At 37.8% G+C, this 13,189-nt stretch overlaps 1 protein-coding gene across 1 annotated transcript in view; it reads left to right on the plus strand.

Annotated features, from left to right (window-relative positions):
• Positions 1-13,189, plus strand: part of LOC126191391 (membrane protein FAM174A-like) — a 39,323-nt gene that overhangs the window by 12,623 nt on the left and 13,511 nt on the right. The gene's annotated exons all lie outside the window — the stretch shown is intronic.

The following is a 13,189-nucleotide window of genomic DNA, read 5'->3' on the forward strand; positions in this document are numbered from 1 at the left end:
TACATTCCAAACCCGATGCGCTGCTGCCAGTGTCATCGTTTCAACCAAACTTGAATGTCTTGTCGGCACCTGGCCAAATATGTAACGTATGGTAGGGATGCTAATGATGGCAATTGTCTGCCTCCTTCTCCCCGCTCTATCAACTGCAATGGTGACCATACTGCCTCCTCCCAAGATTGTCCCATGTATCAAAATGAGCAGGCTGTCAAGAAGATCTGGGTGAAGGTAAAAGTGCCTTACCTGGTTGCTTGCAACTTGTTGGCTAGTCAAAAACCCTGCATTCTACCATCTGGCACATACAGTACTGATCTCGATACATCTCATTCCACGAATGAAATGGCCACACAAACATGCAACCTCAAATTCAGCACTGTTATTGTGAAATTGCCCAGTGTCATGGTAGCATCCCTGTATCCTCCTCCAGCGGTGCAGTAAGCCACCAAACTTCTGCCTCACAGGGTGAAGTCCCTGCTACACAAACAGCAAGCCGGAAAGGACAGAAGGAATGCTCCCATGAAGACTTTCTACGTTCCTCCAGCTGACAAACACCCGAGTCTTCTTATGCCAACCGGAAAGGCTCCAGGAAGTCAAACAAAGGCAAATGGTCTTCTTTGCTGACTCGAAGATCCTCTTAGAGGGTGATGCCACTTAATACCCTCGCCCGGCTGACCTTTGTGTCGCCTGCGTGCATCTCAAACAGTTTTTCTGCTCTGGGCACCACAGATTGATAGAGGGAAAATCTCGTGGAGCAGGATCCTCCGGCCTCTGCGCCCTGTAGTAGTGAGTCTTCGAAGGCTGGCACTCGGCAGCTGCCGAGGTAACAACCCCTTCATTTTCTCCTTCCTCCCCTTTCCTCATTATGACTCTCACCCAGTGGAACGTTCACGATCTTCAATCCATCAAAGAGGACTTACAGCTGCTCGTAGAATTGCAACATCCTCCAGGAAACAAAATTGCATCCTCATGACTGCTTTCAGCTCTCACATTTCTTCTCGGTCCATTTTGACCTTCCCCGAGGAAGGCATTCCATCTCTTGATGGGGTCACGCTGCTCATCAGGGCTGATAATAGTCAAACCATCTCACTGAATGATCTGCTGCAGTCCGCATTGTCCTTCTTCATATGACCTTTTCCCTTCATTTCGTTTACATCCCTCCGTCATTTGGTGTCACCAGAGCAGACTTCCTCCAGCTTATTGGGCAACTCCCTCACCCCTTTCTGCTGCTCAGTGACTTTAAATGTGCACCATCCCCTTTGGGACACGCCCATAACCTGTGAGAGAGATATTGACTTTTTTTTTTTTTTGTAACCACTTACATTCTCATTTATGTTTGCTGTCTGAGTTTTTGGCCCTCTTAGCGAACAATGCACGGGCTGTCAACCACGTTTTACTTTTTATCTGTCATAGCAATATGGTGAAAGACATCTAATTTGTAGTTCAGTATCTCAGTTTCTCTGTGGCATATTTTATGGACCTTTCTCCAAGTCTGTGTTTTGTGAACCTAGTTGTTTTTGTGCCCTAAACAAAACAAACAAACAGTTAAGTAATAAGCTCGCTACAATTCCATTTTCACTGTTCTGAAACATACCGACCATTAGTTATCTGTGTGTATGTAGGTGCTACACTCAGATTCATAATTTGTTTGATGAATTACTACAAAACAGTGACTGATGAAATGCTGTCGTTGAAGTGTTATTACACAAAGAGCAATACCACTGTCTCTGCTTGCTGAGGCCATGCTCCGAGCAGCAGTGCGTGATGAGAGAAGCAATCTGGGTGGTGGAAGTGAGGAGAAGGCTAGGGTGGGGAGGAGAAGAGGTAGATGGGAGCAGGGTAGGGGTGGGGTACTGTAAGGTGCTGCTAGTGGGAGCACACAGGGACTAGATGGGGAGAGAGTAAGGCAGCTGGATGCAGTCAGGAAGTCAGATGCAGGGGGAGTGGGGGTGCAGAAAAAGAGAAAAGTGAATAGGCTATGGGTGCATTTGTGGAATAGAGGGCTGTGGAGTGCTGGAGTGGGAAGAGGGTAGGGGGATTAGGTGGTTGAAGAACAGGGACTAACAAAGGTGTAGGTCAGGACGGTTATGAGAACATGTAGTATATTGCAGGGAGAGTTCCCACCTGCGAAATTCAGAAAAGCTGGTGTTGGTAGAAAGAGTCCAGATGGCAAAGGCTGTGAAGCAATTATTGAAATGAAGAGTGTTGGGTTGGGCAGCATACTCAGCAATTGAGTGTCCACATGTTTCTTGGCCACTCGTGCAGACAGACACAGCTTGTTGGTTATCATGCCCACATAGAACGCATCACAGTTGTTGCCGCTTAGCTTTGTTGATCACTTGACTGCACCATTCTAGTACCTTATGAGGAGCAAACTGTAGAAATAATTCTAAGAACAAAACACACAGAATTGAGCCTTTAGGAAAGTTTCGTTATATTAAGTCCTGGTTGACATAAGGTACATTTCCAAAAGTTTTGTGCAATTATACTTCCCTGTTATGATTCCCTCAACAACATGGATAGCCATGTACATTGTTAAATCTTTAAATTTTTGCTGACCTGTCTTCTAATAAATTAATCCTTCTGTTTTAATTAATCTGACAGTTTTATTCCCTCTGCACAGAGTTTAAGTATATGCAGAGCTTTCTTCAAAATACAAATCTTTCCTGCTTCTTTATATCATTCAGGTGTCTTCATGAAAATATCATAATCAAGTTTCGAAAATCTCTTCCTCCAGTTTCCCATAGAGAAATGCTGTTTTTACATCACTCTCATGTAGAAACTTTTCTCTGCTGCCAGAGCAAACAACAGTGAACAGATATCTACAAATGGGCTGAATAATTCTTTGAAATCTGTATCCTAGTCTTGTTGACACCATCAGACAACCAGCTTGGCTTCATATCAACCACCATCTTTGACTTTAAAAATCTATTTGCTTATCAAGGTCGCATTCCTTACTGCCTGTTTTGTATTCATCAACTTCCACATGTCATTCTGTTGGTGGTTCTTTCCATCTTCTATTGCTATCCAGTTTTATTGATCTGCTTCATTTACACACTATTCATGTGAAAGTAATGCTGTTTCATAATCTATGTATTTTAAAGGTTTTTGTCATATAGGTTCAATCCATTAAATTGTAGTTTCTTCATTCTTCATTGCATCGTCTTTTGTCTTTATTTTCTTCACCTTCATTTTCTTGATCTTGACTTTCATTTGCTTGATTGTCAGTGTCCTTTGATTTTAAATTTGACATGTCTTGAGACAGTAATATTTTTTATCTGGATCAAACAGTTTCTAGCCATTTTGAGTGTAGCCTAGAAAAATGCATGGATTAATCCTTTCATCTAGTTTCTTCAGATAGCCTAAATTTTTGACAAATACCCTTGATCCAAAAATTTGAAGTCTTGACAAATCTGGTGTGCTTTCAAACTACTTTCCTGCAGGTGTAACACATTGACTGATAGTTGGACTCTAAGGATTAAATGTGTTGCTATTAGTTCTGCTTCTCCCCAAAGCACTTTCCTCAGTTTGCTATCAAAGATCATAGCTCTTGCCGTGATCGTTATTGTTATATTTAGTCTCTCTAAGGATTACTGTAGTCAAATGCAATTACTTTTTCTTCATACCAGTTCTTAAACTCACAAGTGGTGTATTCACCACCTTTATCACATCTTATTTTTGACACTGATTTTCAATTTCTAGCATGTATTTTATTATGATTCTTGCAGCTTCTGACTTACGTCTTAACAAATAAGTCACACAAAAATGAGTGAAATCATCTAATACTGTCATTTAGCATCTGTAGTCATTAAATGTGGGGATCAATCTGTACACAGATATCAGTATGTATTATTTCAAGTAGTTATGTTGCTCTTTCTCTCACAGTAGAAAATGGCTTCATTTTTAGCTTAGCTCTCGACAAGCTTCATACAATTTTTCTGCTTAGGATAAACTATTAAGAATTCCATCACACATTCCCTTGATCTTTAAGACTTTTGCCTGAATGACCTAGCTTCTCATGCCATTCAGGTTTCTCTTCTTCTGTCAGTAGTGATTGCATTCCTCGTTTAATGTTCACTTTATACAGTCCATATCTGGTTTTTGGTCATACTATAATGAGTAGTTTATCTTTATCTACACTATCATAGGCTTCCATATTTGTAAGTTTGTCCACTTCATTACACCAATGTCTTGTCCATTCAGGATGAACAGACATTGGTGTTTCTTCTTTCTCATTAGCTTCTTCTGAATTTTTTTCATTGTTGCATTTATATGCAGTAAATGAATTGCCTTTTTTATTCTTTTCTTCATTGATGTCTTCTCTTTTGTTCTCTTCAGCGATGTCTCTCTTTTTCAAATGACTATCTCTCCTTTGGTGTCTTCTGATTTGAATAATGCTATTTTTGTGTTGTCTATGTTCTTAAAAATGTCAATATTCAATCTTCTTCATTATGGTTTGTTCTTTTACGGTGAGGACAAGGCTGCAGAGGTCTTGGTTTTGGATCTTGTACATTATTTTTATTTTTGTAGTAGCACTCTTCTTATTTGTGACTAGATTTCTTGCTTTCAGAGAAGTATTCTTTCTTCTTAAGCTTCTTGCAAAATGTCCACATCCATCACATTTCTTATAGAGTAGATGCTTTCTTATATTTTTCTTAAAGTGAATGTCAAAGGGAGTACTCTGTTCTTGATTATTATTTTTCAATTGTTCCTCTCCTGTCATGAGCCTAGCATTTAGACTGTTCACAGTCTTCCCATCGCAAGGTAACATGTCCCATGCTGAAGAAGTTTTTTAATTAGATTGGGAAAATATATAGTGTATAGGGTGTGAGTGTGCTATCTGACATATGTTCTGACAGTAGACAATTTACTTCAAATTCTAGATTCTGCAATGCTTTTCCATTACTTGCCATGTCTCTAGTTTCATTGTATTTGAAACTATGAAGTTCTGGAGGCAACTTCAGAGTTCTTTGAGTAGAGTTTCTGTTGTGTATAGCTTTAAGTTTATCACACACAAGTTTCGCAACACATGTGGCCTTACTCTTTTGTCAGGTGTCCTCATTCTACGGGACTACTGTAAATAAAAAATCATTTTCAAAGTTTTTGTTTTTAGAAAAGTCTCCTCTACAACATTGTTTATTACCCAAAATATCCTAATTCAAAAATAACCAGTCAAAATTACCTCTAAAGTTTGGTATTGAAAACTTAGAAAATCCACTTTTTAGACTCAAAAATAACAACCAAGAAGTGATTTATTAGTGGGTATTTTTTTTTCTCTAGTTAGGTGTCATAAACTACTAGCCTTGTAGAGAATAAGAACAATGACAAATGTTTCCTTAATTTTTTATAAATTTTTAAAATTTGAAAATCTTGATTCTTTTTTTTTCCCCTAAAGTTTGGGTTAGATATCTCTGGTGGGACTGAATATAAAAATCTGATTTTTTGTACATTTTGTACACCTACATGATAGTAAAGTACTGTAAAAATTTGAACATTGGTATTTGACTGTGAACAAAGACATAAATTTTTGAAAACAATGAAATAATTCACGTTACGCTACAATTGATCTCATGGTTGTTCCCTATTTAAATGCTTCACTATTTCATTGTAATAAAAGTTATTTGTAACCTCTATTTAGTTAACACTGTCATCCTATATTTAGTTAGTATTATTGAGTTAATAATAAAATATTAAACAATAGGAGCCTTTGCTGTAGTTCTAAGTTTGAAAAAAATTGCCCAGTTACACTAGGTTTATTCTCAAATACATTACTAAGAGCTCAAAATGATAAAAGCAAAATAATAAACATGTTAAATGTATCTTCTGTTGAAAAGGCAACAGTTTTGAGCGTGAATTTAGTCCTCTGGGCAGTTGTGTACAGGAGCTCGGTTTACAGAATTAAAAGTTACCGCAGGAGCCCAGTAATCAGTGACAAGCCTATGTACGAACTGTTGTACCCCCACTACATTTGCTGGGTCTGGCATTGTTGTAGTCAGTCTGTTCAGAAACCTCTGTTGGAGTAGATGTACATACTTCATTTAGAATGTAGAATATTTTGTGTGCTATTGTCATTAGTGTGATTTTTAATTAACTAAAATTATTTTAAAATTCAATAACAAATTTGAAAAACTAATTGGAATGCAATAAAATGGATGAATGGTGCTCTATTGGACATATAGTAAATCAAGTGTGTCATGAGACAGTTTATGGCTCAGTTTCAAAAAACTTTAAAAAATGTTAATGACTTTCATGAAGATGTACTAACTTCGTTTAAATTATGAGTAGGTTCTTCTTTATCATCAGTTTGTGAGTATCATGAGAAAAAAATATATTCTGAGGTACAATCACATTTTTGGAAAAAATGCTCTGATCCATTGAAAGTTCATAAATAGCCAGTTATTAAAAGTTTGAGGGGAAATAAAACTTGAAAATTTGTCTACGTTAAGTGCGAGCTAAACAGCTTTCTGAGTGAAAGTTTTTGTGATTCCTGGAAATTGTGCCCAAACTGTATATTCCTAATGAGGAAGCTATTAGCAAATTAGATTTTACTTGTTCTGATTTAGAGGTATCTCCTGCTTCAAAAATAACAAAACTGGTTAGTGGAAAAGAAAATCCGCTATTGAAAGCAAGGCACAGTGAATTTCAGACAAAATTAGAAAAGACTTAGAATCATACTTTAATAATGCAGATACCAACAGTATTTCTAAAAAAAAGGAAGAAAACCTACCTCCAGAATCACCTCACACTGAATATTTGAGCTTAATTGAGAAATTAAAAAGTAAATCTTCAGTGACACCTAAAGAGGAAGAAGTTAAAATTTTTAGTTTGCTCGTTGACTCATGTCAAGAGAGAAAAAAAAAAATGGTTCATGAGTTCGTTGTTGCTAATCACTTGGTTAGACTAACCTGAAAATTAGTCAGGTGATCTTTCACAGAACCCAAAGAAATTCTGGTCATATGTAAAGGCTGTTAGGTAACAATGAGCAAATGAGACAGGAAGGATAGGAACGGAAATTGAGGGTAGCAAAGCAAAAACTGAAATGCTTAACTTCATTTTCAAATGTTCCTTTGCAAAGGGAAATCCAGCCCCAATTTAATCCTCGTAACACCGAAAAGATGAACGAAATAAGTATTAGTGTCAGTAGTGTTGAGAAACAGCTGAAATGGTTAAAATTGAACCAAGCTCCAGGCCCCAATGGAATCCCTGTCAGATTCTATGCTGAATTTGCTGCTGAGTTAGCCCCTCTTCTAACTATAATCTATCGTAGACCCCTCAAACAAAAAGTAGAGCCCAGTTCATGGAAAAAGGCACAAGAAGGGTAGTAGAAGTGATCCACAAAACTACAGTCAAATACCCTTGACATTGATTTGTTGTAGAACCTTGGAACATATTCTGAGCTCAAACATAATGAGGTATCTTGAACAGAATGACCTCAATGCCAACCAGCATGGATTTCGAAAACACAGATCATATGAAACCCAACTCTCACTTTCCTTACATGACACACTGAAAGCTTTGGATCAAGGCAACCAGGTAGATGCAATATTTATTGATTTCCAAAAAGCATTTGACTCGGTACCACACTTACACGTTTTATCAAAAGGATAAATGTAAATGTCGTGTGACTAGGGCCTCCCGTCGGGTAGACCGTTCGCCGGGTGCAAGTCTTCAGATTTGACGCCACTTCAGCGACTTGCACGTCGATGGGGATGAAATGATGAGGATTAGGACAACACAACATCCAGTCCCTGAGCGGAGAAAATCTCTGACCCAGCCGGGAATCGAACCTGGGCCCTTAGGATTGACATTCTGTCGCGCTGACCACTCGGCTACCAGGGGTCAAAAGGATGATCATATGGGGTATCAAGTGAAATTTGTGACTGGACTGAGGACTTTTTGGTAGGGAGGATGCAGCATGTTGTCTTGAATGGAAAGTCATCATCAGATGTGGAAGTAACTTTGGGTGTGCCCCATGGGATTCTTGCAGTTCATATTGTATATAAATGACCTTGCAGACAATACTAATAGTAAAATCAGGCTCTTTGCAGATGATGCAGTTATGTATAATGAAGTATTATGTGAAAGAAGCTGCATAACTATTCAGTTAGATCTTGATAAGATTTCAAATCATTGCAGTGATTGGCAACTTGGTCTAAATGTTCAGAAATGTAAAATTTTGCACTTCGCAAAACGAAAAAACATAGTATCCTATGACTATAACATCAATGAGTCACTGTTGGAATCGGCCAACTCGTACGAATACCTGGGTGTAACACTTTATTGGGATATAAAATGGTATGATCACATAGGTACAGTAATGTGTAAAGCAGGTGGTGGACTTCGGTTTATTGGTATAATACTGGGGAAGTGCAGTCTACAAAGGAGATTGCTTACAAGTCACTTGTGGGACCGGTCCTAGAATATTGCTGAAGAGTGTGGGACCTGTACCAGGTAGGACTAACGAGGGATATTCAACATATACAGAGGAGGACAGCAGGAATGGTCACAGGTTTGTTTAAATCCATGGGAATGTCTCGCAGAGGTACTGAAGGAACTGAACTGGAAGACTCCTGGAGACAGACGTGAACTATCCTTAGAAAGTCTATTAACAAAGTTTCATGAACTGGCTTTAAGTGTTTACTCTGGGAATATACTGCAACCCCCTATGTATAACTCAGACAGGGATCTTGAGGATAAGATCATTCTAATTACTGCATGCACAGAGGCATTCAAATAATCATTCTTCCCACACTCCAATGTGAATGGAACAGGAAGCAGCTCTAGTAAGTGGTACAATGGGACGTACTCTCTGCCATGCACCTCACATTGGTTTTCAGAGTATAGATGTAATAAATGTAGAGGCATTGTTCCAGTTTTAGGAAAGAAGAAAGGAGTAGGTGTAAGTGAAGAAACAACTGAAAAGATTGATTGAATAATTGCGGTGGTTTACAGGACTATACGGCAAGGTCATTAGTCCTACCATTCCAGAGTTACTCTCAAAAGAGAGAGTGTCCACTAAAAGTGGACGGGATCCAATCAGAGGGATCAAACTATAAAATGAGGAAGTTAAAACACACACAATATAAGGCATAAAGCGTAGGCCAAATCTAAAAACGGGGAAAAAAAAGAGGGTTAAAAGAGCGGTCTCGGTACGGTCGTCATGGGTCCCAAACCAAGAAAACATGAAGAGAACCCAACCACAACCACCCTCAATTGTGCAAAGATCCAGTAATTTTTTGAAGATGATGAAAAGAGTAGAATGTGCCCAGTTAGCAAAGATAACAAAAAAGTTTTTATAAATGGAGTTAAAGTAACAAAGCAGAAACAACTAGTGCCATCAAATTTAAATGAACTTTATTTGGCTTTCAAAAATGCTCATCCTGAATGAAAAATTGGAAGGTCAACATTTTGCGACTTTCACCCTAAGTGGTGTATTTTGGGTGGCTCCTCAGGAACACACTTCATATGTGTTTGTTTATATCATCAAAATGTCAAACTGATGACTGCAGTTGCAAAATGCAGTGATGTTAACTACAAAGAGTTACTAGATTTAAAGGTCTGTGACCCTAACAATTATGCCTGCATGGTGAGTTTGTATGATAAATGCCATGGTGAAGAAACCAATCTTGAATTGTTAAACGAATCCTAGGAGGAAATCCCTGACAATGTTACCTTCATACAGTGGATCACAACAGACAGGGCTGAAATGATAACAGTGGTTAAATGGTAAAAGTACCTTGAATCTTTAGTTGATAACCTAGATCACCTCAAAAGACACCACTATGTTTTTAAAATCCAAAGTAAGTTTTTGAAGGACAAAAAGCAGCACAACTTTATGAAACTGAATGCTTGGTGCTAGCTGATTTTGCAGAAAACTTTATTTTTGAGTCTAAAAAGTGGATTTCTTTAGTTTGGTATTGTAAACTTTAGAGGTTATTTTTGTATTTGGTTGGTCATTTTTGTATTTGGTTGGTCATTTTTGTATTTGGTTGGTCATTTTTGTATTTGGTTGGTCATTTTTGTATTTGGTTGGTCATTTTTGTATTTGGTTGGTCATTTTTGTATTTGGTTGGTCATTTTTGTATTTGGTTGGTCATTTTTGTATTTGGTTGGTCATTTTTGTATTTGGTTGGTTATTTTGGGCAATAAACAATGTTGTAGAGGAGACTTTTCTAAAAACAATCAAGTCAATTTCAATATTGTAACTTAACCCAGTGCAGAGATATTCGGATTAACACTAATATCTCCAAACTGGAAAATCGTCGTGTGCTTGCTAGTAAAAATGGCTGCCATTCAGTTATGCTGCTAGGTACAATTTTTTTAAAACTGTTTTGAACTTCTCAGTTATAGGGTAGACACATTTAAAAAAAATAAAAATAAAAATTGTCAAGCAACCACCTTAATTTTTAGCGGATGGCTTTGCTTGGGTTGATTGACCCAGTATTACATTAAAAATATGACTGATGCATGAATAGAACTGTATCATCACAGAGTTTGCGTTGTCCTCACCAGTTGACATTAAGGCAGTGTCCTGACAAAATGGTGACAAAGCAAGAACAGTTTTTCTGTATTGGAAAATGTGAGATGTATATCTGTTACAACAGTGCAGCTTAAATTCAGAAGGCACTTTGGAAAAGAATAATCTGCACCTTGAGCAACAATTTAAACTGGAAGATTATGGCTATTGCCTTCAATGTTTCATTAGAATGCAGCAAGTACTTCAGGATGAACATTTCACTTCAAAGTGGATATTCTGTGACAAAGTAGACATCAGTTTGTATGCGAAGGTTATTCACCCCAATGTGACAGTGTGGGGCACTGAAAATCCTAATGAAATTATGCCACATGAACAAGATTCTCTGAAGGTTAATGTTTTCTGTCCATTGTCATAGATCAAGCTGTATGGGCCATTTTTCTCCTGTGAGAAGACTGTGACAGGTACCTCTTACCTTCATATGTTGCAGTTGTGGTTGTTTCCACAACTGACAGCCGATACCAAGAATTTCGTCTTCCAGCAAAACTTGGCACCTCCTAATGGGAGCATCAATGTTCGTTGCTGTCTGGAAAATAGTCTGCCGCATTGCTGGATTGGACATAGTAATGAAGAAGGTGCGGCTCTTTTCATGTGGCACCCCAATTGCCTTGTGTGACTTTTTCCTTCAGAGTTGCATTAAGGACTATGTTTGTATAACCCCACTTCAAAGAACTGTAGAACAGCTCAGAGAACACATCAATGCTGCTGTGATGCCAATTGACAGAATGTTGCTTCGTAAAGTATGGAACAAACTTGACTGCTCTTTTGATTTGTGTTGTGTGACCAGAGGGTAACTCAGAACATTTGTAGAGTGCAAAATGCAAACTTGGTGAGTTTACAGTTCTATTAATGTATGAATCATATTTTTGCATTTAATACTTTGGAAAATACAGAGCTTTGAAAAAGAATGGATCATTTATGGTAGACTTATATAATGTTTCACCTTGCTCTTCCATTGCTGCTGCTGCTACTTCTTTTTTTTCTTGTCACATTTTTCAGGTAATTAAGTGTGCCCACATGATCACGTAGCTCTTGCATAGTGAATATTACTCTGATTTTTACATCCCACATAGCAAAAGTGTTGCTGCCCTTGAAAACTTTATATCGCAAAGTTCTTCTTTTTCAGACATTTTTAAGTATTTTACTTCTTTCTTCACTTCAGCATTTCTTTGTTGCTTTTGTTGATTTCACGATCTCATTACATTGTTCACATCAACCGTTTTCACTTTTTTTCATGTTTGCCCAGGATGGAATAAAAACAATATTATGAAAAAGGATAGATTGCTACTCACCACATAGGGGGAGTGTTGTTGTTGTTGTTGTTATGAGTGTTATAAGATACACGCATTGAATTAAACAACGTAGGTTACTTTATTGCCATCTTCGTACACCAGTGGGACACACACTACACATACTCTCAAATAACTTACATTCTCTTATTACTCTGGTTGTCAACCTTTAAAAACCATGTAGTAAACATTGACAATATTGTGAAGAGAATAGTTGCTACTCACTGCATATCGAAGATGCCGAGTCACAGATAGGCACAACAAAAAGTATATCAGCAAATGACCTTTAGACCAAAAATGCCTTCATCACACACACACACACACACACACACACACACACACACACACACACACACACACACACACAACCTACCTCAACAGCCAGAGACTGTGGTGGTGAATAGCAACTATCCTTTTCATAATATTGTAGTTATTCCATTCTGGATTTTTCCATTGTTCGATATAGTAAGCATTCTTTGTTCCCAACTCTCTTAACACTTTCAACAATGCACACTCTTATTTCAGTGGTTGTGGAGACTAGAGATGGGTTGGGAGGAGTAGGTTTTGGCTACATTTGCTTAGTAAATTCATGATAATGCTTTCATGCAATTCAATACACACTGAAAAGGAGGTCTGATCTCTGAATAAATGAAGACCCTGGCTACACATAGTGTCTGCATTCCATTCAACCACCTATACTTTCATAACTAATAATGTGACCCTGTGGTCCACTCATTTAATGCACCTCCAGTGGCACTGCTTTGAATGTATTGATGTCTCGACAGTTGTTGAACACCTACCTGCAAAAACGGCGTTTTTAATTTTGTGGACTCTTATCACACACAACCATACGTGGTGGTGGTGTATGCAAAGACAGACCTATAAATTGTTGCCATAATACTTGTTGACCATTTTTCATATAATTGCACATGGAAACCTTGTGAAAGAATAGTTTATTACATCAAAGTCAGTATGTGCAGTACTGTGAGTACACACACATACAAATACTTGAAACCTCAGAGTAATGGTAACAGCAAAGAGCAAACAGGAAACTGCTGATATCAATTTACATATCCCAACAATATAGATAAATAGGAAATCCTTTTCTTTTCTGTTAGCAATTGTAGCTGATCCTTTTTTAACATTGTCAATGACTCGGTAATATTCTAATTTGCTTAAAGGCTGTGATTCACACTGTCAACTCCTTTGATAAGTTAACAGAAAAATGTCTGTAGCTTGTCATTTATTGCCTATTTTTCGTTAAAATCATTCTTCCTGTGTTTGTAAAAAGTGGTTTCCAACAGTTAAACCCTTCAAACAGCCACATTTTCCTCTACAGGACTAAACTTTTTCAGTAAGGCTAGTTGAAAAA

Source organism: Schistocerca cancellata, chromosome 6 (assembly GCF_023864275.1).
Source record: "Schistocerca cancellata isolate TAMUIC-IGC-003103 chromosome 6, iqSchCanc2.1, whole genome shotgun sequence".
Lineage (NCBI taxonomy): Eukaryota > Metazoa > Arthropoda > Insecta > Orthoptera > Acrididae > Schistocerca > Schistocerca cancellata.